At 49.7% G+C, this 25,404-nt stretch overlaps 1 long non-coding RNA gene across 1 annotated transcript in view; it reads right to left on the bottom strand.

Moving 5' to 3' along the window:
• Positions 1-19,682, bottom strand: part of LOC132477089 (uncharacterized) — a 197,585-nt gene extending 177,903 nt beyond the window's left edge. The window contains exon 1 of the long non-coding RNA XR_009530184.1: positions 19,335-19,682. This is a non-coding gene — a long non-coding RNA (uncharacterized LOC132477089). The remainder of the gene's footprint in view (positions 1-19,334) is intronic.
• Between the last annotated feature and the right edge of the window lie 5,722 nt (positions 19,683-25,404).

The raw sequence follows: 25,404 nt of genomic DNA, 5'->3' as shown, positions 1-25,404 counted from the left end.
AAAAGAACCCGAACATGCGTAGATATAAGAATATGTATAACTGATAACGATTCTCTATAGCTACAACCTACATAATGTATACCAATGTTACTCCAATAAAAAATAAAAATTAATTTAAAAAGTGGTAAAGAGGGCTTCCCTGGTGGCTCAGTGGTTGAGAGTCCGCCTGCCGATGCAGGGGACACGGGTTCGTGCCCCGGTCTGGGAAGATCCCACATGCCGCAGAGTGGCTGGGCCCGTGAGCCATGGCCGCTGAACCTGCGCGTCCAGAGCCTGTGCTCCGCAACGGGAGAGGCCACAACAGTGAGAGGCCCGCGTACCACAAAAAAAAAAAAAAAAAAAAAAGTGGTAAAGAGACACAAGAGTTGGGTGTTTCTTCTGGCACATTCCACTGTAACTTACAAACCCCAAACAGGATTTCCCCTAAGGCTCTGGTTGCCGGGGTAAAAGAGGTGAACCCAAGGAAATCCTGCCACCTTGTGGCCATATCCAGCAAAGGCAACCTCAAAAGGATTACATATAGGCACTTAATATTCACAAGGAATGCTGAGCTCTAAATGATACATGCCCGCAAAAAATGTCCAGGCCTAAGTGTTCGAAAATAACTGAAAACAAGGCAGATTTTCAAGTAGCAATATCAACAGGTAAATTCTACTCACACTGTTTATGAAGAAAAACAGCTCATAAAACATTCTCAACAGAGCAATTAGCAGAGACATGAAAATCAAAACTAAAACGAGGGATCACCTTGTACCAGTCTAAAACGCCATCATGAAATTTACAATGAAAAAATGGTGGAGAGGGTATGGAGAAAAAGGAAATCCTTTTATGGTGCTGGTGGGATGTAAGTGGTAACAGCCCCTGTAGAGAACAATATGGAAGTGGCTTTTAAACATAAAAATAGAGCTACCATATGATCTGCCAGTGCTACCCCTAAGAGTATATGCAGAGAAAACCAGAATTTGAAAGGACACATTCAGCCAAGCCTGCACTGCAGCACCATTTACAATACCCAAGATGTGGAGACATACAAAATGTCCATGGACAGATGAACAGATAATAAAAAAGTGATACACATACAGAATGGAATATGACTCAGCCATGTAAAAGAATGAAACAATGCCATTTGCAGGAACATAGAAAAACCTAGAGATAATCATACTAAGTAAAGTAAGTCTGAATCAGAAAAACAAATATTATATGAGATAACCTCAAGATGGAATCTAAAAAGACACACCATTGAAATAACTGAGAAAACATAAACAGACTCAGGGACTTAAAAAGCAAACATATGGCTACCAAAGGGGACAGAAGGGGTAAAGGGATAAATTAGAAGGATGGGTAACAAACTATTTCATATAAAACAAATATTCAACATGGATCTATGCATACCAAGGAAGGGCTATCAACACTGTCCAATAAGCTATGTGGGAAAAGAAGCCGAACATAACTCCATATTTGTATATGGATCACTGAAACTGATTCAGTATACCTACAACATACCCAACATTGTGTATCAGTGTTACTCCAACAAAAAATTAAAATTTATCTAATAAAAAAGTGGTGATGAGACACAAGATTTGGGTGTTTGTTCTGGCACATTCCTCTCTAATTTACAAACCCCAGAGAGGATTTCCCCGAAGGCTCTGGTTGCCGGGGTAACCAGAGATGAACCCAAGGAAATCCTGCCACCTTGTGGCCATTTCCAGCAAAAGCAAGCTCAAAATGATTGCTTAGGGGCACTTAATATTCACAAGGACTGCTGTCCTCCAAATGATACTTGCCCTCAGAAAATGTCCAGGCCTACATGTTCGAAAATAATTGAAAACAGGGCAGACTTTGAAGAAGGCAATTTCAACGTGTGGAGGGATCACCTTGCACCAGTCTAAAAGGCCATCACCAAATTTATAATGAAAAAAAAGGTGGAGAGGGCACGGAGAAAAGGAAATCCTTTTACGGTACTGGTGGGATGTAAATGGTAACAGCCACTGTAGAGAACAATATGGAAGTGCCTTTAAATGTAAAAGTAGAGCTACCACATTATCTGGCAGTGCAACCCCTAAGAGTATATGCAGAGAAAACCAGAATTTGAAAAGACACATGCACCCAAGTATGCACTGCAGCACCATTTACAAGAGCCAAGACATGGAGGCAAACAACATGTCCAGATGAATGGATAGAGAATAAGTGATGCATGTATGCAATGGAATATAACTCAGCCATGTAAAAGAATGAAATAATGCCATTTGCAGGAACACAGATAAACCCAGAGATAATTAAACTAGTGAAGTAATTGAGAATAAGAAAGACAAATATCATAAGATATCACTTACCGGAGGAATCTAAAAATGCACACGAATAAAATAACTGAGAAATCATAAACAGTCTCAAAGACTTAAAAAAAAAATTTGGGCTTCCCTGGTGGCGCAGTGGTTAAGAATCCGCCTGCCAAGGCAGGGGACACAGGTTCGAGCCCTGGTCTGGGAAGATCCCGCATGCCCCGGAGCAACAAAGCCCGTACACCACAACTACTGAGCCCGCGCTCTACAGCCCCTGAGCCACAACTACGAGCCCGTGTGCCACAACTAATGAAGCCCGCGTGTCTAGAACCCGTGCTCTGCGACAAGAGAAGCCACCGCAATGAGAAGCCCGAGCACTGCAACAAAGAGTAGCCCCTGCTTGTGGCAACTAGAGAAAGCCTGTGCACAGCAATGAAGATCCAATGCAGCCAAAAATAATAAATAAATAATTTTTAAAAATTAAGGTTACCAAAGAGGAAAGAAGAGGGCAAGGGATAAATCCTGAAGATTGGAGTAACCAACACAAACTCTTTCATATAAAATAGCTAATCAACAAAGATGTATATATATACCAAGAGATATCTATCAATACTCTTTAATAACCTATATGAAACAAGAATCCAAAGATGATTAGATATATATTTATGTATAAATGAGAATCTTTGTGCACACCTACAACACAAACAACGTTGTATATCAATGTTACTCCAATAAGAAATAGAAATTAATTTAATAAAAATTAAATTAATGAGACACGACCTAATGAGACACAAACTATTGGGTGTTTGTTCTGGAAATTTCCACTCAAATTACAACCCCAACATAGGACTTCTACTAAGGCTCTGGCAGCCGGACTAACCAGACTTAGCCAGAAGAAACCCTGCCACCTTGTGGACACTTCCGGCAACAACCTGAAAACTATTGCTTATGGGCATTTAATATTCACAAGAACTGCTGGGCTCTAAATTACACCTGCCCTCAAAAAATGTCCAGTGGCAACTAAATGAAAATAATTAAAAACAGAGCAAACTATCAAGAAGAAAATATCAACAAGTAAATACAACTCACACTGTTTAAAAAAAAAGAGCACATGAAATGATGCTCATCACGGCAAATTATTAGAGACACGCCAATGAAAACAACAGAGAGATACCCCCACGCACCAGTCAAAATGGCCATTATCAAAAAGACTACAGACAGTAATTACGAGAGTGAGAGTTCAGAAAATGGGACCCTCCTATGGTGTTGGTTGGTAGCAGCCATTATAGAGCACACTATGGACGTGCCTTTAAAAGGTAAAAACAGAGCTACCATATGATCTGGCAGTCCCACTTTTAAGAGTATATGTGTTGAGCAGACGTAGAGAATGGACTTGAGGACACGGGGAGGGGGAAGGGTAAGCTGGGAACAAGTGAGAGAGTGGCATAGACATACACACACTACCAAATGTAAAACAGATAGCTAGTGGGAAGCAGCCTCATAGCACAGGGAGATCAGCTCGGTGCTTTGTGACCACCTAGAGGGGTGGGATGGGGAGGACGGGAAGGAGACACAAGAGGGAGGGAATATGGGGATATATGTACACATATAGCTGATTCACTTTGTTATAAAGCAGAAACTAACACACATTGTAAAGCAATTATACTCCAATAAAGATGTTAAAAAAAAAGAGTAAAACCAGAATTTGAAAAGACACGTGCACCCAAGCGTGCACTGCAGCACTATTTACAATAGCCAAGACATGGAAGCAAACAACATGTCCATCAACAGATGAATGGATAAAGAAGTGATACGTGTACACATGGAATATGACTCTACCATTAAAAAAATGAAATAATGCCATTTTTAGTCACCTATGGACCTAGAGATAATCTTAGTAAGTTAAGTAGGTCAGAAAGAGAAAGACAAATATCCTAAGGTGTCACTTACAGCTGGAATCTATAAATTCATACAAATGAACTAATTTACAAAACAGATACAGACTCACAGACTTACAAAAACAACTTATGATTATCAAAAAGGAAAGGTGGGGGAGGGATAAATTAGGAGGCTGGAATTAACACATATACACTAATACATATCAAATAATTAATCAAAAAGGACCTACTGAAAAGCACAGGAACCTCTTCTGAACACACGGTAATAACCTATATGGGAAAAGAACCCGAAAAAGAATAGACATATGTCCGTGTAGAACCGAATCAAGGTCCTCTACACCTAAAACAAACACAACATCGGAAATCACTCTACTCCAATATAAAATAAAAATGAAATTACAAAAAAAAAAAAAGTTGGGCCTGAAGAAATGGTGCCTCCTATGGCCGTTTCCCATAACAACAACTTTAAAACCAGCGGTGATGGACACTTCATATTCACAAGGCCTGTGGGACTGTAAGTAAAAAAACACCTGCCCTCAAGAAATGCCCTGGGATAGGTCATCGAAAAAGAATTCAAAACAGGGCAGACGTTCAAGAAGCCAATTTAAGGAGGTAAGTTTTACTCACACTGTTAAAAAAAAAAATCACATGAAAAGACTTCAACATCGCTAAATATTACCGAAATGCAAATCAAAACTACAATGAGGGGGCTTCTCTGGTGGCGCAGTGGTTGAGAGTCCGCCTGCCGATGCAGGGGACGTAGGTTCGTGCCCCGGTCCGGGAAGATCCCACATGCCGCAGAGCGGCTGGGCCCGTGAGCCATGGCCTCTGGGCCTGTGTGTCCGGAGCCTGTGCTCCACAACGAGAGAGGCCACAGCAGTGAGAGGCCCGTGTACTGCAAAAAAAAAAAAAAAAAAAACTACAATGAGGTATCACCTCACACTGGTCAGAATGGCCACTGTCAAAAAGTCTATAAACAATAAATGCTGGAGACGGTGTGGAAAAAAAGGGAACCCTCCTACACTGATGCTGGGAATGTAAACTGGTAACAGCCACTATGGCAGACAGTGTGGAGGTTCCCTAAACAATTAAAATGAGGATGAAATTAGAATACTCCCTAACACCATACACAAAAATAAACTCCAAATAGATTAAAGATCTAAATGTAAGGATGGATACTATAAAACTCTTGAGGAAAATATAGGCAGAACACGCTTTGACATAAATCACAGCAAGTTCCCTAGTGATCCACCTCTTAGAATAATGAAAACTAAAACAAAAATAAACAAATGGGACCTAATTAACCTTCAAACCGTTTGCACAGCAAAGGAAACCATAAACAAAAGAAAAACTTCAGAATGGGAAAAATTACTAGCAAAAGAAAATACCCACAAGGAATTCACCTCAAAACATACAAACAACTCATGCAGCTCAATATCAAAAACAAACAACAACAAAAACAAAAAAAACAATCAAAAGCAAGGGCCAGGGCTTCCTTGGTGGCGCAGTGGTTGAGAGTCCGCCTGCCGATGCAGGGGACACGGGTTCGTGCCCTGGTCCGGGAAGATCCCACATGCCGCAGAGCAGCTGGGCCCATGAGCCACGGCCGCTGAGCCTGTGCGTCCAGAGCCTGTGCTCCGCAACGGGAGAGGCCACAACAGTGAGAGGCCCGCGTACCGAAAAAAAAAAAAAAAAGGCCAAAGAGCCAAGTGGACATTTCTGCATAGAAGGCATACAGATGACCAGAAAGCACATGAAAAGATGCTCAGCATCACTAATTATTAGAGAAATGCAAATCAAAAGTCCAATGAGGGATCACCTCACACCGGCCAGAATGCTCATCATCAAAAAATCTACAACAATAAATGCTGGAGAGAGTGTGGAGAGAAGGGAACCCTCCTACACTGTTGATGGGAATGTAAATCAGTACATCCAGTATGGAGAACAGTATGGAGATTCTTTAAGATACTAAACATAGAAGTACCATATGAGCTAGCAATCCCACGCCTGGGCTTAGATCCAGAGAAATCCAAAATTTTTAAAAACCCCTGTGCCCTAGTGATCATGGCAGCATCAGGTACAATAGCCAAGACACGGAAGCAACCTAAGTGTAGAAGGACAGATGAATGGATAATGAAGATGTGCTACACAGGCACAATGGAATATTACTCAGCCATAAAAAGGATGAAATAATGCCATTTTCAGGCACATGGACGGAAGTAGAGATGATCATACTTAGTGAAGTAAGTGAGACAGGGAAAGACAAGTATCATATAATATCACTTCTAGGTGGAATCTAAAAATGGATACAAATGAACTTCTTCACAGAACAGAAACAACCTGGAAGACCTAAAAAAGAAATTTATGGTTACCAAATGGGAAAAGTTGGGGGCAGGGAGAAATTAGCAGGTTGAGATTAACATATGCACACTATTTATAAAATAATCAACAAAGGCCCACTGTATGGCACAAGGAACCCTACTCAACAGTCTAATAACTGATATGGGAAAAGAACCTGGAAAAGAACACATATACATCTATGTATAAGTGAATCAAGTGGCTGCACACCTTTAAAAAACCCACAACACTGTGAATCACCTATATACTCCAATTCAAAATAAACTTTAAAAAAAGAGAGAGAGAAAAGAAATGCTGAATCTATTCCCCTCAGTCCTTGGGTCCTGGGATGGTGTCACTGCGTGGGACCTGAGCAGGCTTTGTCTCAAGGCTGGACTGTCATGGGGCTGAGTGAGCTGGTGAGGACGTGCCAGCCAGTGAGGCCCCCGGAAGGACCTGGTGTGTCTGTCCTCCTCTGCATGAGCCCACAATCTCCAGATTCAGTCAGGCCCTCCTACAGCGAAAGCAAGCCTAGCGCATCCAAAGGATGGTGGAGCCTCGGAGCTGGAAGAGCTCTGAAAAGTGCCCTGGGCTCCATGTCTCCTGGTGGTGAGCCCCCACCTCCAGCCTCCTTCCTTAGGGTCGCCCCACCTACGGATGACAGCACCCTCAGCAGAGTGGTGTTACAGGAGTTGGGATTTGTCCGGTGGGCAAGGAATTAGGGGGAAGAAGTAATGTCACACAAGCCTTGGGTGTTTCTTCAGGCACAGTCCACTCTAACTGAAAACCCAGGTACAGGACATTCCCTAAGGCTCTGGTTGCCCAAGTAACCAGAGTTGGGCATGAAGAAATGCTGCCACCTTGTGGCCGTTTCCCATAACAACTTTAAAACCGGTGCTGATGGACACAATCTTCACAAGGTCTGCAGGGCTCTAAATGTCACCTGCCCTCAAGAAATGCCCTGGGGTAAATCATCAGAAAAGAATTCAAAACAGGGCTGACTTCCAAGAAGCCAGTTGCAAGAGGTAAATTTTACTCACACTGAATAAAAAATAAGCTGGAAAATGGAAATGGATAGATACCCAACATCACTAATTACTAAAGAAATGCAAATCAAAAGTGCAATGAGGTATCACCTCCCACCAGTCAGAATGGCCATCGTCAACAAATATCTACAAAGAATAAATGCTGGACAGGGCATGCGGAAAAGGGAATCCTCCTACACTGTTGGTGGGGATCCAAATTGGTACAGCCACTGTGGAAAACAGTATGGAGGTTCCTCATAAACCAAAACATGGAGTTCCCATTGGATCTGGTAATCCCACTCCTGGGCTTAGATCCGGAGAAAATCATGATTCGAAAGGACATGTGCACACCTATTTTCAGGGCAGCATTATTTATAATAGCCAAGACAGAGAAACCACCAAATCGTCCGTTGACAGAAAAATGAAGATGTTGTACAGATATAAAATGGAATACTACTCAGTCCTGGGGGCCGGTGGGTGGAGCCAGGATATGGGTGCCTGGGCCTCTGACCAGCAGGTGAGAGCAAGGAGGAAGACCAGTCCTGAGGGAAGGGGTTCACTGAAGTCTGTGAGCCCCGGTGCCCTGATGGGATTCATTCCCAGGGGGGACATGAGCGGGGCCTGAAGTGGTTCTGTTTTCCACCTGGGCCCCTTTGATGAAGCCACGGCAGCGCTGGGCCCAGAAGTCTCCTGGCGGTGTTTCAAACTGTCATGGGAGTTTTACAAAGGAACAAGATAATGAAGCTGAGCCCCTGAGAGCCACTCCTTTCTGGCTCTGAGTTGCTTCTATCGGGACCACTGTCACCTGCACATAATCTGCTATGACCCACCTGCTTCAGCCTGGTCTTTTTTCTTCCCCTCTGCGATGATTCCAGTGACATTTCCAGCCTGGACCCCTCTCCCAGGCCAGATGCCTCTGTCCAGCCACTGCATCCCCATCTCACCCTGGGGCTAACAGGCCCCTCAGAGGGCTGGGATCCTGCAGCTCCCCACACCCAGGAGGCACCCACCTCCCCTGGTTGCTGAGCCCAGACACCTGCTGTAACCGAGCAGGACCCTATGGGGCATTCCCGGGACAGACCCCTCTACCATATCCTCTGTTGTAACTCTTCTCTGAAGTACCTAGATAATAGTATTTGATGCACACTTCCCAAGTTGTTTTGCAGATGCTAAACCCACCACCAAATGGAAGAAATTAACTACTTGATGATCATGAACACGTAGCCCCAGAGCTACTGGTGCCTAAGAATTTACAATGTTAACCGTCGTTACCTCACCATCAGCCAGAGAATTGTGCACCAGCTGATCCCCTCACCTGGCCTTTAAAATTGCTTTGCTGAAACCCTTCAGGGAGTTCAGGGTGTTTAGAGCACAAGCCACCTGTCCTCCTTGCACTGGCGCTTTTACAATTAACACTGCACTTTCCTTCACCACAGCCTGGTGTCAGTAGACTGGCTTTACCGTGTGCATGGGCACGTGGAACCAAGCTTGGTTCGGCAACACTGGGGTCTCCAGGCTCCCACTGCCCTTGTGCCCCAGACTGTCAGCTCCTCCTCCAGAGTCTATGGCCAGTCCCCACGCTAATTCCCCTCTACACCCACAGCCCTGGCCCAAGCCCGATCTTGGGCCTGATTCCTCCATCAGGCCCTGACAAAGTCCTGTCCCTGTAACAGGGAAGAGCTCAATCATACTCCAAGTTCGATCTGTTTCTTTGACTTTAGCCTTTGCTTTCCGTTGCTTTCGTTATTATAATCATACAGAACGGCCTGCCTCAGGGAACCCTGCCCCTCTGCCAGAATGTTAAACCAAAGTGCCTTTGTACATCCTGACCCTGTCCACCTGTGGATGGCTGCAAGAAAGAAGAAATTAACACATCCCCTCCCCGAGGCTGGCCATTCCAGGGGACATTTGCAAATATTATGGCCTTTTTACTTTACTTCCTCATATCCTCCACTCTCTATCCTATAAAAGAAACTGGCATCCAAACCCCGGTAAGATGGTTTTTCAGAGACACGAGTCTGCCATCTTCTCGGTCTACCAGCTTTCCAAAAAAGTTGTATTCCTTGCCTGAACACCTTGTCTCTGATTTACTGGCCTGTCATGCAGCAAGCAGAGCCAGCTTAGACTCAGTAACACCCACACGGTGCATCTCACATCCCACCCCAACGTGGTCTTTCTGAAGCATAAAGGAGACTGACTCTCTCCCTCCTGTGATTCCCCCCAAAATCTTTCCCTCATTTGCTTGGGTGTCTGGTGAGACAGACATCTGCCAAGGCCCTGAGAGTCTCCGGCATCCCTGCCAGGCTGTGGCTCCTGGGTTCCTTGGCACTGAGCACCTCAGCAGGCCAGGTGACACGGCACAAAACCCCAGAACTGCTCACCTCAGGAGGGGGCTGGCGCTGCTGCTGCGTGATCAAAGAGAGCAGAGAAGGGCTCCCCAGGTGGGACACAAACCCTGCAGGAGTGGCCTCTCCCTGGGCCATCGCATGATCCCCGTGTGACTTGAAGGAAGGAGGGACCAAGGCACATGTTGGTACCTAAGCAGGATAGTGTGGGCTCAGTTGTGTCCCCCCAGATTCACATGCTGAATCCCTAGCCCCCAGGACCCCAGATGTGTCTGTACTTGGAGACGGAGTTTTTAAAGAGGTGATCAAGGTAAAATGGAGTCACTAGGATAGATCCTAATCCAATAGGACTGATGTCCTACAAGAAGAGATTAGGACACAGTTAGGCACAGCGGGAGACCATGTGAGGACAGGGGGAGAAGAGATGGCTGTCTATATGCCAAGGGGAGAGGCCTCAGGAGAAACCAGCCTGCAGACACCTTGATCTCAGACAGCATCCAGGACTAGGAGATTGGTCTGTTGTTTAAGCTGCCCTGTCTGTGGTATTTGTTAGGGCAACCCCGAGCAGACTCACACACAGGGTAACTCAGGTCTCAGATGGACAGAGCCCACTCTCCATTCCCCCGTATGTGAGTTACAGGAATCTCAGGAACTGAGGATGTTGTCCCCGAGGAGAGGCCCAAGATAGAAGGTTTTAGGCATAACACAACTGCATTCACATTCAACACGCCTGAACTACATTCACACGAGATGGTTCTGTGTTGTGTGTACATCGGCACCTTCAGTCTGAACTGCAGACCTTTGGCTTGACCACATCCATTGAGAGCATTAGCTTCACCTGCTGTGAACCACCTCCTATAGGATTTCCAGAACCACAAAGTATCAAAGAGCTCATGCTGATGTGTAATTTCACAGCACCCAGGACTGCGTACTGGTGTCCAGGCGACCCTCACAGCAGAGCCGCCCAGCTGCCCACCAGAACCCATTTTCCTTTCCCCTGCTCATGGCTCCCCTGCACCTCCCAGCCTTCCCACCCCTTGCAGCTGGGGCGCAGTATCTCCTGTTACCAAGGGGAAGTGGTGGAGGGGTGAGGGCCTTGGCCAGTCTGCATCCTAGGCCGGAGGGCTTGGTGCCCACGTGGTCACCCCACCCTGCTGGTTGGAGCTCTCCACCTGGAAACGGGGAGGAGAAGCAAGGGGGACAGAGCCTGGGCCCTGACACGCGCCTGCCTTGGACTCTTGCATGAAGGGGACAGAGACACCTTGGGCCTCAGCCCATCTGAGGAGACCCTTTGTTCCAGCAACGAACCTTTGCCCTAAGAGCCAAGGTGCTTTACAAACCCCTCCCCAGCTGTTACAGAAAGTAAGGCTTAATCTCATCACACTTTTCTCAAACCACAGTCATGCCGAGACCACCACTCAGGTGATGGTGCTTCAAAGCAGTTTCCTTGACAATCTTGACAAACCTGCCAGGTTTCCTTGACAACCAAGGAAGACTGGTTCATAATCTCCCAAAGAAGATTCCTTCACAATCTCCCAAACTCTTCTCCTTCAAACATTCCTATTCTAGGCTTGATGAGCCTAAAGTGACAGTGCCATCATCACACACCAGAAAGCAATTCCTCCAAGCCCGCAGTTATTGGTTACATGATGCTATTGACGATGAAATCCCAGAAGAGGAAGCTTTGCAAGGCAACCACTTCTGCACTTGCACTGGGCTCCTTTCCACGGACAGAGTGGAGTGGCTGTTTTCACAGCCCCACGGTGGAAGAGCTCACCAGGCCTTGATCCTTTCCAGGTGCTTCCTGGGTCCTCATTCTCCCCAGACCCCCACCTACTTGGCTGCTGTCTGTGCCAGTCTATACAGGACCTTGGTAATCTCCTAAAATGAGAGGGTTGTTTCATACACAGACAATGGGTTGAATGGTGGCCCCAAAAGATGTGTCCCCCCAGAACATGTTAACAGGACCATATTTAGGGAAAGGGTCTTTGCAGATGTAGTTAAGGATCTCGAGATGAGGTCATCTTGGGTTAGAGTGGCCCTAAAGCCAATGACAGCATCCTTATAAGAGACAAAATAGGAGAGACCCAGACACAGAGAAGAAGCCACGTGAAGACGGAGGCAGAGACGGGAAGGATGCAGCCACAAGTTGGGGACGCCCGGAGCTCCCAGAAGCTGGAAAAGGCAGGAAATATCCTCCCCTGAAGCCTCTGGAGGGACCTCAGTCCTGCAACATCATGATCTCAGATGTCTGGTCTCCAGGACTGGGGGAGGATGAATTCCTGTTGTTTTAAACCACCCAGCTTGTGGTCATTTGTTAGAGAAGCCACAGAACAGTCACACAGACCCTGCTCTGTAGGATCCTGGAAGTGTGGGTCTCACTAAAGGCAGACAGAGGCTGGATTGCGGAACCCTTAGAATCAGCACTGGGCCCCCAGAAACCTTAAAGCAGTGGCTGGGCACCAGAATGTTGGGGGTCAAGTCAGAAGCCCATCCCTAAGGGTGCCGGCTGCACACGGCCTCCCCAGGTTCTTACACCTGTACGTGTGTGGGGTAAGTATTTCAGTCTTGATTCAGGACCTCTGACGTCACCATACACGCTGCTAATTAAGAACCCGCCAGGTACACAGATGAAAAGCCTATCAGGACACTTGCTACACCGATGAACAAGTCTCAAGCTGGTCAGAGGTGGGCAGTTTTCTCTCATGCAGCCAGCAGCTCTCCCCACCCCAAGGAGCGTCCTCATTGGAAAGCTGGTGCGGCGGCATCTCTGAGTAAACCTTAGCTGACCCCCAGGCCAGCTGCTCCTGGACTTTATCCACCCTTCGCAGGGAAGCAAACCTAAATCTGTGCAAGGACCTTACAGGCTGGAGGAAAGGGCTTGCAGCAGGCCAGTGACAGCGCGCTTACTGAGTTGGCTCCCGCAGGCCATGTAGGACGGCCCTGGCCCCGGGTGCTCTTCTGGAAGCTTTCCATTTACCTACCTGAGCTATCCCTCCTCTCCTGACCCCCACTGCCTTTTTTCTTGCTTCCTCACCTCTGCCTGGGGAGAACTTCCAATGGCAGGTATGGGCGACACATCCTCTTCCTTAGCAGGTAGCAGCCCAGCAACTCCTGTGGAAGGTCCAGCAGAGCCCCACTCAGACCGGGCCAGCCACAAGCCCGCGGCCCCTCACTCCCTCCCACAAGCCCAGCCCCGCGGTGGCTGATGGGGCAGAGAGTATGGCTTCAGGTACAGCTGCGGGTGCTCTTGCTGCCCGGAGAGGGTGTCTATAGAGAGCTCAACCCAGGCACGCCTGGGAGGGCTGGCTGGCCGGGTCAGGCTGCCCAGGTCAGCCAATCCTCGCCCATCAGGGGCTTGTAATTGCAGAAAATGGGTCTTGCTGCACTGGCCAAGTCCAAGGAACAGGTGTCTTGAGGATCAGGATGGACATGGGGCTGTAGCTCTGGCTTGTTTTCTAATCATTTTATCTGGCCCACGAGTGGAAGACAATTTCAAGAAGACCCTCTCCTACTGAGAAGAACCTAGGAGTCAGGGGGAGGAGGGGTGGTGGGTGGAGACAGGAGCCCATGGCCCAGGAGGCAGCGGAAGCCTCAGGAAGACCCGGTGGAGGGAGGCGCGTGAGTGAAGCCCAGGGTCACAGACCTATCCAGGAGCTGCTGTTTGTTAGTTCAGGTCCTGCTCTGACCAACAGGTGGGCTGGGGATACTCTGCAATGAGGGCTATGTGCACGGTTCCTGTGTGCTGAGCCTGTCGGGGGGCCTGCAAAGATGGGCCCTGTGCCTTGAGAGGGGTCTTCCCACGTGAGCCCCACGGGCTGCTGGGTGCCTGCCCACGAGAGCCCTGTGCGCTGCAAGGGGCATGTGAATGAGCGTCCTCTCCGATTCTTTCCTGAGAATATTGGGCGGGGGCGCATTCAGGCAACAGAGCCAACAGAGCTTGTTCTGGATGTTCCTGTGGGGAAGGGGGGGCATAGCAACAGGGGCTCAGCCTGCAAAACCCCAGAACCACTCCCAGAGCAGTTCCAGAACCGCTTCTGGAATGGCAAGGAGCAGTGGGTCTTCCACCTACTAGACGTGGAGGAAAGGGGTGGGGTCTGCAGGGCTGCCCTCACCTTCAGGGACTTGCTGGGAGGCTCACAGGACTCGGCACAGTTTGTGTGCTCACAGCTGAGATGGGTCTCGGTGCACAGTAGGGGTGCACGAGTGGGAGGGCCCCTGCTCCAGACACGTCATGACCCTCCGTGCCCCCTCCTTCCCTCGAGGGTCTCTAGGGTGTCTCTTCCCCCAGCGAGGAAGGGCAGAACCATGACAGTTACCCCCACCCTCGTCCCCCCGGGGAAGCTCATTAGAGACTTGGCACCCGGCTGGGGGCTGGTCACGTGGTGTCGTCTGCCCTCACCCTCCAAAATGCCAGTGCCCAGAAGGGGAGCCGGGGTTCGGCGTGAACCACATGGTTTGTGCAGACAGCACAGGTGCAGGGGGTTGCCTCTAACGGGAGGAGGGAGGGTGTAGATCTGGGCAGGGAGCTGCTCCCCAGCTGCACTAGCTTCCTGGGCAGCTGTGACAAATGGCCACAAACAGAGGCTCCGAACAACAGAAACCTGTCCCCTCAGCCCTGGAGACCAGACACCTCACATCAAGGTGTCCCAGTGCCGCGCTCCCTCCGGAGGCTCCAGGGGAGGGTCCTTCCTGCCTCTTCCGGCTTCTGGGGGCTCCAGGCGTCCCTGGGCTTGTGACCACATCTCTCCCATCTCTGCCTCCATCTTCACCTGCTGTCTCCTCTCTGTCTCTCCTCTTGTCTCTTAGAAGGACACTGTCATGGATTTAGGGCCACCCTGACCCAGGATGACCTCAGCTCCAGATCCGTAACTATTTGTACCTGCAAAGACCCTGCTTCCAAATAAGGTTCCATTCTCAGATTCTGGGGGGCATGACATGGACGTAACTTTTGGGGGGCCCCCATTCAACCCACTACAGCAGCCCAGTTCCCAGCCTTGCTCAGGACAGCATCAGGCTGGTGATGTTCCGTCTTTCTGCACGGAGGCATCTTTTGTTTCTTGTGGTGACAGTGAGGTTGGGTGGGGGCGCTGCTGGCTGACCTCCTGGTCATTCCAGGGACCACGCTGAAGTGTCCTCCCGGGGAGGGTGCGAGCACAGCCAGGGCTCCCTGTGGTCTGTCACACCTCCCCGCATCCCGCAGGAGGGCCACCTTTCCTGTGTCCTGGGGCAGGGTCATGCCTGTGTATACAGCAGGGCACACAGCAGTGCATGCAGCAGGCCTGATACCTGCCCTTGCCATGGAGCTGGGGGCTTGGTGATGGTGGAACATCCGACGGGACATGGGACCGACCTCGGGGAGGATGTTGGGCTGAAGCGTTTGGGAGCCTCTGGAGGGAACCCTCACCTGTCTGCACAGGTGGATTGAGGACAGCGACCAAGGGTGGGCAGGCGGGGGAGCCCAGGGAGGGTCCTGGGTCATCCCTGAGGCTGGACGAGGGGTGTGGAGCTGGGGGTGATGGCTGGACAGTGAGGAGACGGACCATCTGAGGCAGCGGGGAAGGTGAAGACTGTGCCCGACGGGAGGACGGAGAGACCAGCAGGCGGCGCTGCAGGCGCGGGTATCAGGGCTGCTCCCTGCTGTTTGGTGCCTGAGACCCGCACAGCTGGAAACTACCCGGTGTCTGGCCAGACCCCAGCCGGGAAGAGAAGGGAAGCCCTGTCTACACTGGTGGAAACACCGGTGCCGGGCATTCACCCTCCTCTTCACCCGGTGGGGAAACAGGCAAATTGAATTGGAGTGATGGGGCTGAGGTGGGAAATGTGGGTGCTGGGAGCCTGGAGAGGAGGGTTCATGAGGGGTGAGACCACAGGGCGCAGGAGGGGGACAGGGGGTGGGCAGGGGGCGGGCAGGGAGTGTCCGGCGCTGGGCACGTCCGTCCTCCCTCGGGCCAGCCCGCCTCCCCCGAGCTTGGGTCTATAAACACAGGGGACCCTGGAAGAGAGTTTTCTGTCTGGCTGGTTCACTGAGGCTGGATGTTTGTGGGGACGTGGGCCAGCCTGGTGGCCCCGGTGAAGACATCGTTCTCTCTGGGGAAATGAGGTGGACACTCCGTCCCCGCTCTGTGGATGCTCTAGCCCTCTGGGTGTCATGTCTCTTCTTGGGGGTCACTGGGGCTTTATCCTCACTCCATGGGGTACGGGAGGGGAGGGACGGATTCGCTCTGGCCTAGCTGTGCCTGGGCTCCTGGGAAAGATCTCTCTGGCCCACAGATTCACAGGCCTCAGTCACCCCTGCTCGACATCCCCCTCCAGGAACTCGGCATTAGAACCTGCCCTGTGAAACGGGGAGCCTGGGTCGGGGGCACTGGTGGGTCACTTCTCAGATGACCACGCTCAGGTCTCGGGGTGGGGTGGGGTGGCCTGCAGCCACTCGCCATGGTCACCATGCTGCTGCGGCTCCTTTCTGGGGCCTGAGTTGCCCCAGGGGTGGCAGGGGGAAAGTCGCCGTGACAGGGACCTGAGGGCTGGGAGCCCTGGGTCCCTCCCCGAGGCGGAGTGGGGATCATGCCCAGAGGGGAGGGGCCAGTGACGGTCCTGGGTGTCAACAAGCACAGTGCGCCCCCACCCCAGGCCGGGTGTGGGTTTCCTGTGGCCCCATCACTGCACACCAGATGGGTGGCAGGGGTTGGAACAGGGGACATTTACTCTCAGGCCCGGAGCCCTAGATCAAGGTGTTAGGGGCCCGCCCTTCCCGCGGGTTCTGGGGTCAGTCAGTCCCAGGCCACCCTCAGCCCCGTCTCTGTCTCTGCCATCACACTGCCTTCTCCCCCGTGGTCTGTGTCCAAACCTCTGCCCATGAGGACCTCCCCACACACAGGTCAGTGACCTCATCTCTCCCCGGGCACCTCTGAGGTGGCCCATCTGCCCACGAAGTCCCATTCTGAGGTCCCAGGGAGTCCGTCTTCTGGGGCCTCTTGAGGTGACCAATCCTGCTGGGCGACACAGCTCGTGGGGGTGAGGCCCCAAGGCCGGAAGCCAGGAGCCTCAGGGAGGACATGGTGTCCTGACTCAGGGAGGACAGACGGACAGGCAGAGGCGAGAGGGCGGCCGAGTGGGCGGTCAGCTCTTCCCTCCGGGGAGAGAGGAGTCTCTTGAGGGCCAGGCCGGAGATGGCGGGCGGGACGCGGAGGTCAGAGGCGGGCGGCCTGGTCTGCGACGTGTGGGTCACATAACGGCCACCAGCCCCAGCCCTAATGCTAACCCTCCAAACCACCAACACCAAGCCAGATCTAATCAAACCACACAAATACATCATACAAAAGAAAATTACACCAGTATACCTTGTAAATATGAACGCAAGCATCCTCCACAAAATTAGAGCAACATGAAACCAAGGGAACATGAAATGGACGATGCCATAAGCAACTCTCTCTACACCAGAAATGTCAGGTCAACATATTAAAACTAAGCAATGTATTGAATCTCTATAACGGTGTGAAGTAAAAACACATGATCGTATCAATTATTGCAAAAGAAGCTATAATCAAAATCCGGTGCTATTTCATGATACAAACACTCAAGAAAGTAGGAATAAAAGGAAATTTGTTCAATATGAAAAAGAGCAGTACACAAAGCCACAGCTAACATCATGCTCAATGTTAAAAACTGAAAGCTTTCCTCCTGAAATCAGGAACAAGGCCAGGAAACTGGCCTTCACCACTGCTACTTAATAGTATATTAGAAGTTCTACCCAGAGTTTTGAGGAAAGAAATAAAAGGCATCCATGTGTGAATGGAAAAATTAAAACTGTGTCTACTCACAGAACACAGAGCACATCATCTTATATATAAAACATCCTGTAACAACAAAAAATTATTTGAGCTAGTCAACTAATTCAGTTATAGGACAAAATATCAATTCACAAAAATCTATCATATGTATACGCTAGCAATAAATAATCTGAAAAAGAACTTATGAAAACAATTTAATTTTAAATAATGTCAACATTAATATTTAAGAATATATTTAATCAAGATACAAGACTTGCTTTTATGTATGTAAAGTTGTCTGTACATTTGAAATTACTGGGGAGTAAATTACTTTTCAAACCACCATGTCAAAACCATGCCAGAAAAGCAGAGAAAACATCAAACTTCCATACAGAGGCCAAGCCTTACCCAGACCCAGTTCACGCAAAGTCCACATGTCATTTAGAGGCACTGTGGGAAGACTGTATTAGGACTTCCCAATATAAAGGACTTCCCTTTCTTCCCAGCTGTGGATGACCTGGATGTGGTAGAAACAGTGGGATTTTGGAATTCCAATTTTCCACAACATTCCACCAAAAAACTATTAGAAATAATACATGAATTCAGTACAGATCAACTCAAAGAAATCAACTGCATTTCTAAACACTAATAATGAACCATCAGAAAGAGGAAAAAAAAAAACCCTACTTACAATTGCATCAAAAAGAACAAAATAACAAGGAATAAATTTAAGCAAGGACGTGAAAAACCTGCACACTGAAAACTTTAAGACGTTGATGAAGAAACTGAAGAAGACACAAATCAATGGAAAGATACCACGTGCGCATGGAATGCAAGAATTACTATTGTTAAAATGTCCATTCTGGGCTTTGCTGGTGGTGCAGTGGTTAAGAATCCGCCTGCCAATGCAGGGGACACATTCCACGGAGCAACTAAGCCCATGTGCCACAACTACTGAGCCTGTGCTCTAGAGCCCGCGAGCCACAACTACTGAGCCCGTGTGTCGCAACTACTGAAGCCCATAACTACTGTTGCAGAGTCCGCGCTCCGCAATGAGAAGCCAGAGCACCGCAATGAAGAGTAGCCCCCGCTCGCCGCAACTAGGGAAAGCCCGCACGCGGCAACGAAGACCCAACGCAGCCATAAAAAAAATAAATAAATAAATAAATTTATTAAAATAAAATGTCTATTCCCCCCAAAGCAATGTACACAGTGAATGCAAGCCCTCCTAAAATTCCAATGGTATTTTTTCACAGAAATAGAGCAAAGCCTCCTAATATCTGTGTGGAACCACAAAGGACCCCAAATAGCCAAGGCAACACTGAGAAAGAACAGGCTGGAGGCATCTCCCTCCCCAACTTCACACTACCGGTATGAAGCTACAGTCACCAACACAGTGCGGAATTGTCACAAAAACAGGCGCACGGACCAGAGGAACAGGACAGACAGCCCCAAATTCACCCCACATGGAGGGGGTCCATTAATTTATGATAAAGGGGCCGAGGACACACCAAGAGGAAGGACAGTCCCCACCATAAACGGTGCTGGGAAAACTGGACACCATCTACACCATACACCAAACTGACCAAAAACCCAGCTTTCCACAGCAAGCGCTTCTGGGTCGTCTGAAAACAGACGTCAGTCACCCACAGGAAGCTTCTCCCCCACTTCTCCTCACCTTTTCCTCCCGGCGTCGCCTGGGTCGTCAGGAAACCCAGCTCCCGTCAGCGTGGACGCAGCCCCGTGTTGTCCTAAAGCTGAAACCCCGGCGAGTCCTAAGGAGACTGAGCTCTGTCAGCAGAGACGCTGACCCGGGCGTCCCAGCCGAAGCCCCGGCGGTGCCCGAGGAGACCCAACTGCTCTCAGCTGGGCGCAGAGTCGAGCCCGCGGGGAACGCGTGTGCGCAAGCCCAGGAAGTCTCCCCACTTTCTCCTCACAACTTCCTCCCGCGTCGGCACCTCCGGGCAGGTCCTGAGGAGACTGGACTCCTGTCAGCGAGGACGGCCCCGCGTTGTCCCGAAGCGCTGGCGGGTCCCGAGGAGGCCGAACTCCCGCCAGCCGGCCGCAAACCGAAGTCTGGGGGCGGAACTCGCACGCACGGTGGGGTCAGCCGGGTGGGTTGAGCGCCCCCTGCGGGACGCCCAGGAAGTGCAGGCCCCGCAGCGCTCCGCTTTCAGCCAGGCCGCACTCCCTGCGGGCCCCTGGGCTGCTCCCACTAAATTTTGGAAATTCAAATTGAAATCGAGCCGAATATCCTGCCGTGTCTTCTCAAAATATAGTTAAGGAGCAACTAATTGGAAACCATATGGAATGAAATGAATGCAGACAGAAGCTTTACAACTGACACCGAAAGGCACTCAAAATTGTCCACAAATTTAAATCGCAAAACTAACAATTCTAGAGGAGGGACTTCACTGGAGGCGCAGTGGTTAGGACTCCGCACTTCCAATGCAGGGGGCGCAGATTTATCCCTGGTCGGGGAACGAGGATCCTACATGCCCTGCAGCACAGCCAAAATAATAATAAAATTTTAATTAAAAAATACGAACTAGTGGACTAGACAGTGATGGCGGGTGGCCTCGGCCTGAAACGGCTTGAAGCAGGGTTTCGGTTCCCTGCCAGAGATTGAAGTCAGGCCATGGCAGTGAAAGCGCTGAATCCTAGCTACTAGACCACCAGGGACCAGTGGCCAGTGACAAGGCCCTGGCCCATCAGCTGTGTAGAAATGAATTTCCACATAGAGATGGAAAATAGTGAAACAAGTAAAGTGTTTATTAGGAGGAAAAAGGGTACGTGTAAATTGACACAAAGGTAGGCTCAGAGAGAGATTTTGCGCCCTCATGGTAGTTTGAATCACTTTTATGGGGCATTTCTTCCAGGTTTCCTTTGGCCAATCATCTTGCTTTGCCTGGTTCTGAGTCCGTATTTGATTTATCTCAGGGTCCTCCCATGTGTGCACGTGCATCTCTTAGCCAAGATGTAGTCTAGAGAAGAGGCCTATGGGTAGGTTGGCATCACTTACTGTGGGGTGTCGCCCCCTCCCTATTTGACCCCCAGGAGCCTTTCTGCGCATGTGTAGTTGGAGAGGTCTCCTTGACCTCGAGAATGAGGAATATGTGGTCTTTTATCTCTTATGTGGGCAGGACTCAACTCTTCTCTTTCTCCTCATCTTGGAGTATCTGTCCACATGGGACAAACTCCAGCTGCTCAGCCTGGGGCCCGTCTATCTCCTGCCTCAACAGGAACGCTCCTTCCTTGCTGGTGGGATGCACGTACAGCCACGTTGGAGGTCAATTTGGCTGTTTCTTCCAAATCTAAACAAATCTCACTTTAGGATCCAACAATCACACCTCCAGTATTTAGACAACTGCTTTGAAAAACTGTATTCAAACAAAAACTAACATAAAATTATGCACAGCCCAAGACGGTTGTTTTGGGTCTGTGTAGGGATTTTTGATTGTTTTTTTGTTTGTTTTCTTATTAACTCCATAGACATTCTAACTGTACATACAATCAATGTTTGTATTTACCACTGTTCTTGTTATTCATTCTTTCTTACAGCTCAGACTTCTGAAATATATCCTTCAGTAGAGTCAGGACAGGGTGGGGCTAGTGAGGCACCAGGGGCACGACACTCAGGGAGGAGCTCCTGGGACTTCCCTGTGGTCCAGCGGTTGACTCCACGCTCCCAGTGCAGGAGGCCCAGGTTCTATCTCTGGTCAAGGAACTAGATCTCACATGCCACCGCAATGAAGATCCCGCATGCGGCAACGAAGATCCCACGTGCCGCAAGTAAGAACCGGCGCAACTAACTAAATAAATAAATATTTTTTAAAATTATGCACAGCACATTCCCAATGGCTAAAAACTTAAAGAGATCAGGATGTCCTTCTGTAGATGAATACATAAGCAAATTGGGGCACATACATGTCAAGGGGAGCAGAATGTGCCACCCCAAAATATGTCTCTTTGGCATAAGGATTATTGTGAGCTCATTTTTTTAAAAATATTTATTTATTTATTTGCCTGCTTCAGGTCTTAGTTGTGGCCCGCGGGATCTTCATTGCAGTGCCTGGGCTCCAGAGCATGTGGGCTTAGTTGCCCTGCGGCATGTGGGATCTTAGTTCCCTGACCGGGGATCAAACCCACGTCCCCTGTATTGGAAGGTGGATTCTGAACCACTGGACCACCAGGGAAGTCCCTGAGCTCATTTATTTTTAATTAATTAATTTTAATTTAATTAATTAATTTGGGTGTGTCGAGTCTTAGTTGAGGCACACGGGATCTTTGTTGAGGCATGCAGGACCTTTTTTATTTTAAGCTGTGGCATGCGGACTTTAGTTGCAGCCAGCGGGCTTCTTAGTTGCTGCATGCGGACTCTTGGTTGCGGCATGCGGGATCTAGTGCCCCGACCAGGGATCGAACCTGAGCCCCCTGCATTGGGAGCTCGGACTCTTACCCACTGGACCACCACGGAAGTCCCTCATTTATTTATTTATTTATCTATTTATTTATTTGTTTATTTAATTTATTTATTTGTGGCTGCGTTGGGTCTTCGTTATGCACGGGCTTTCTCTAGTTGTGGCGAACAGGCTACTCTTCACTGCAGTGCGCTCCCTCATTTATTTTTAAAAACAGCAGACACAGGAGCTTCCCTGGTGGTGCAGTGGTTGAGAGTCTGCCTGCTAATGCAGGGGACACGGGTTCGAGCCCTGGTCTGGGAGGATCCCACATGCCGTGGAGCGACTAGGCCCGTGAGCCACAACTACTGAGCCTGCGCGTCTGGAGCCTGTGCTCCCCAACAAGAGAGGCCGCGATAGTGAGAGGCCTGCGCACCACGATGAAGAGTAGCCCCCGCTTGCCACAACTAGAGAAAGCCCTCGCACAGAAACGAAGACCCAACACAGCAATAATTAATTAATTAATTAATTAAAAAATAAAAATAAAAACAGCAGACACAGGAGAATCTCTGAAAAATGAGTAGAATTTGCCCTTTGGGGAGGGAAATTTACATTTATGCAAATCTTCATTTGAAAGGGTTCTCCCTCTCCGCACAGGGAATTGAAGGATGACTAAATCACATGAAACTGTTGTCAGTGGAGAAGGCCTGAACTTAAATCATACCCTTGTTCACTGTGCTTTGCCTGATAAGATCCCTCACTGGCTCCCCCACAACCCCATCATCTTTCTTTTGTTTTTAGCTGAAGATGGCATTTAAGGAAATAACTTGGGTCATTTCAGGGAGTTACTCAGTTTTCCTGGGTATCTCCCATGTATACAATAGGTATACATGTTATCAACTTCTATTTGTTTTTTGCCTATTAATCTGTCTTTTATTGGTGGGGGGTAAGGGGATCTCAAGCAAGAACCTAGAAGGGTAGAGGGAAAATTATTTTTCCTCCCATACACATGCAATGGAATACTATTTACCGATAGAAAGAAATGAAACATCAACCCATGCAAAGACATGGATGAATCTTATATATGACACCGTGCAACTCAGATTGGGACTTGAACCCACGAGGGAGTGGAAGTTACAGATAAGCAAGGGGAAAACCTTTGCCCTCATAATCCTGGAGCTGGGCTTCCTGGGAGGATGGTGTGGGGAGTCGACTGGCTGGGGAAAACACACAGATCTTCACGCTTGGAAGACCCTGCAGACATAGGAACCTCACACCCCATCTTTCCACCCACACCTGCAGCACACACTCAGCCCTCCATAATCAGCCAGTTGCATTTTTTAAGACATTCTTGGGACTTCTTTGGTGGAGCACTGGATGGGAGTCAACCTGCCAATGCAGGGGACGCAGGTTCGACCCCTGGTCTGGGAGGACCCCACGTGCCACAGAGCAACTAAGCCCATGTGCCACAGCTGCTGAGCCTGTGCTCTAGAGCCCGCAAGCCACAACTACTGAAGCCCGCACACACTAAAGCCCACATGCCGCGACTGCTGAGCCCACATGCCACAACTACTGAAGCCCACATTCTCTAGGGCCCATGTACTGCAACTACTGAGGCTGAGTGCTGCAACTACTGAAGCCCGCAGGCCTAGAGCCCGTGCTCCACAACAAGAGAAGCCACCGGAATGAGAAGCCCACACACCGCAACGAGGAGTAGCCCCCCGCTCGCCGCAACTAGAGAAAGCCCACGCACAGCAACGAAGACCCAATGCAGCCAAAATAAATGAATAATTTTAAAATCTTAAAAAAAAAAAGACATTCTCATCCCCAGGCAGATAAAGGAGTGTGAGGGTCTTGAATTACCCCAAAGCTGTCCCAGGGGGCTGGAGCCAAGGTGGCGATGCCTGGGCTTCTGACCAGCAGGTAAGAGGAAGGAGGAAGGCCAGTCCCAAAGGCAGGGGTCCCCTGAAGTCTGTGAGCCCTGGTGCCCTGATGGGATTCATTCCCAGTGGGGACATCGGCGGGGCTGCAGTGGTTCTGTGTTCCACCCAAGTCCCTTTGATGAAGCCACAGCAGTGCCAGGCTCAGGGGTCTCCTGGTGGCATCTCAAACTCTGACACAGCAGCTTGACAAAGGAACGAGAGAATGTGCTTCAGAACCTTCCGAAATAAGGGAGAGAAGAGTGAAACTGAAAGAGAAGAATCTGAGGAGCTTTTCCTATAAGGGCCCCTGTTGGGAGAGGCAGGGATGGAAAAGCAGGGAACTGGTGGACAGAAGCCCTCACCAAGCACCTCCCTCACACGTGGGCGGTTTTGAAACACAGAGGACCTCGTGCCCTCCTGGAGGAGAGCAGTCCCAAGACCCACATGCATCTCCTGGTTTGGGATGGGGGTCGGGGTGGGGGACCCCTCACCCAGCATGTGTCTCTAGGTGACACTCCAGTCACCTGACACATCAAAGGCCACCTACAAGGGGACCCTCCCATGAAGACCTCTGAGAGGTGAGTCCGAGCAGGGTAAAGTGGTCTGGAAGGAGGGGGTGCAGGCCTTACCAGGGATGTCATCTCGAGGCCCCTCCAAGTGTCAAGGTCTCAGGGGGTTCCAGCTGCTGGACCCCATCCCTTCCCCTGGTCACACTGACCCCACCCCCCCACTCCCCAGCAACCATCTCCTCAGCCTCCACACTGGGATAAGCGGACATCCTAACCATGGGGGCATCTCTTCTAAGGAACACAGGCCTGCGGGTGCTCCTGCCCCCTCTGTAGCCCCGAAGTGCCCCTAAAGCACACATGTTCTGGTGGACAGGTTGTCACCCTGAACAGGTGAGCATCTGCAGGCTGCAGGGGGATAAGCCAAGAAAATCATACCCAGTGGTGGAAATGATGAAGAGACACCCAGACCTTTGGAAGCAGCTCTCCTCCCCGACCCCATGAATCCTCCCCCTGGAACCCAGGACCCTAGAGCACCAGCCAGGGCCGGTGTGAAGCACTGGGCTGACAGCTGCTCTTTGCTGGTAGTTGATCTTTCCTTTCTCAGATGTGACTTGGGGTCTTGGAAAGAAATGCTGACTCTGTGAGATTGGCTTTTTCAAGTGGTCTCCTTCCATCTGGTCCTGAAGCAGGAGGTTGGGGCCGAAGATGACTTGATGCTGCCAGGGATGGGCCAGAAGGGGGAGAAATCGGACCTGGGACAGTTTGCTGCTCTCCACCTCCCAGGGCTAATACCCCCTCACTCACCTAGAACTGGAATTTCTAGTCATCCGTTTAGGGCAGGAGGAGGTGGGGTAGGGGGAGGCCAGGGGGTCATTTCAGCACCATGGATGTCTGTGTCAGAGCCATATGCCCAGGTA

The sequence above is a fragment of the Mesoplodon densirostris genome, chromosome 16, assembly GCF_025265405.1.
Source record: "Mesoplodon densirostris isolate mMesDen1 chromosome 16, mMesDen1 primary haplotype, whole genome shotgun sequence".
Classification (NCBI taxonomy): Eukaryota; Metazoa; Chordata; class Mammalia; order Artiodactyla; family Ziphiidae; genus Mesoplodon; species Mesoplodon densirostris.
The sequence above is the reverse complement of the archived record's forward strand: the minus strand, read 5'-3'. Positions and strand labels throughout refer to the sequence as shown.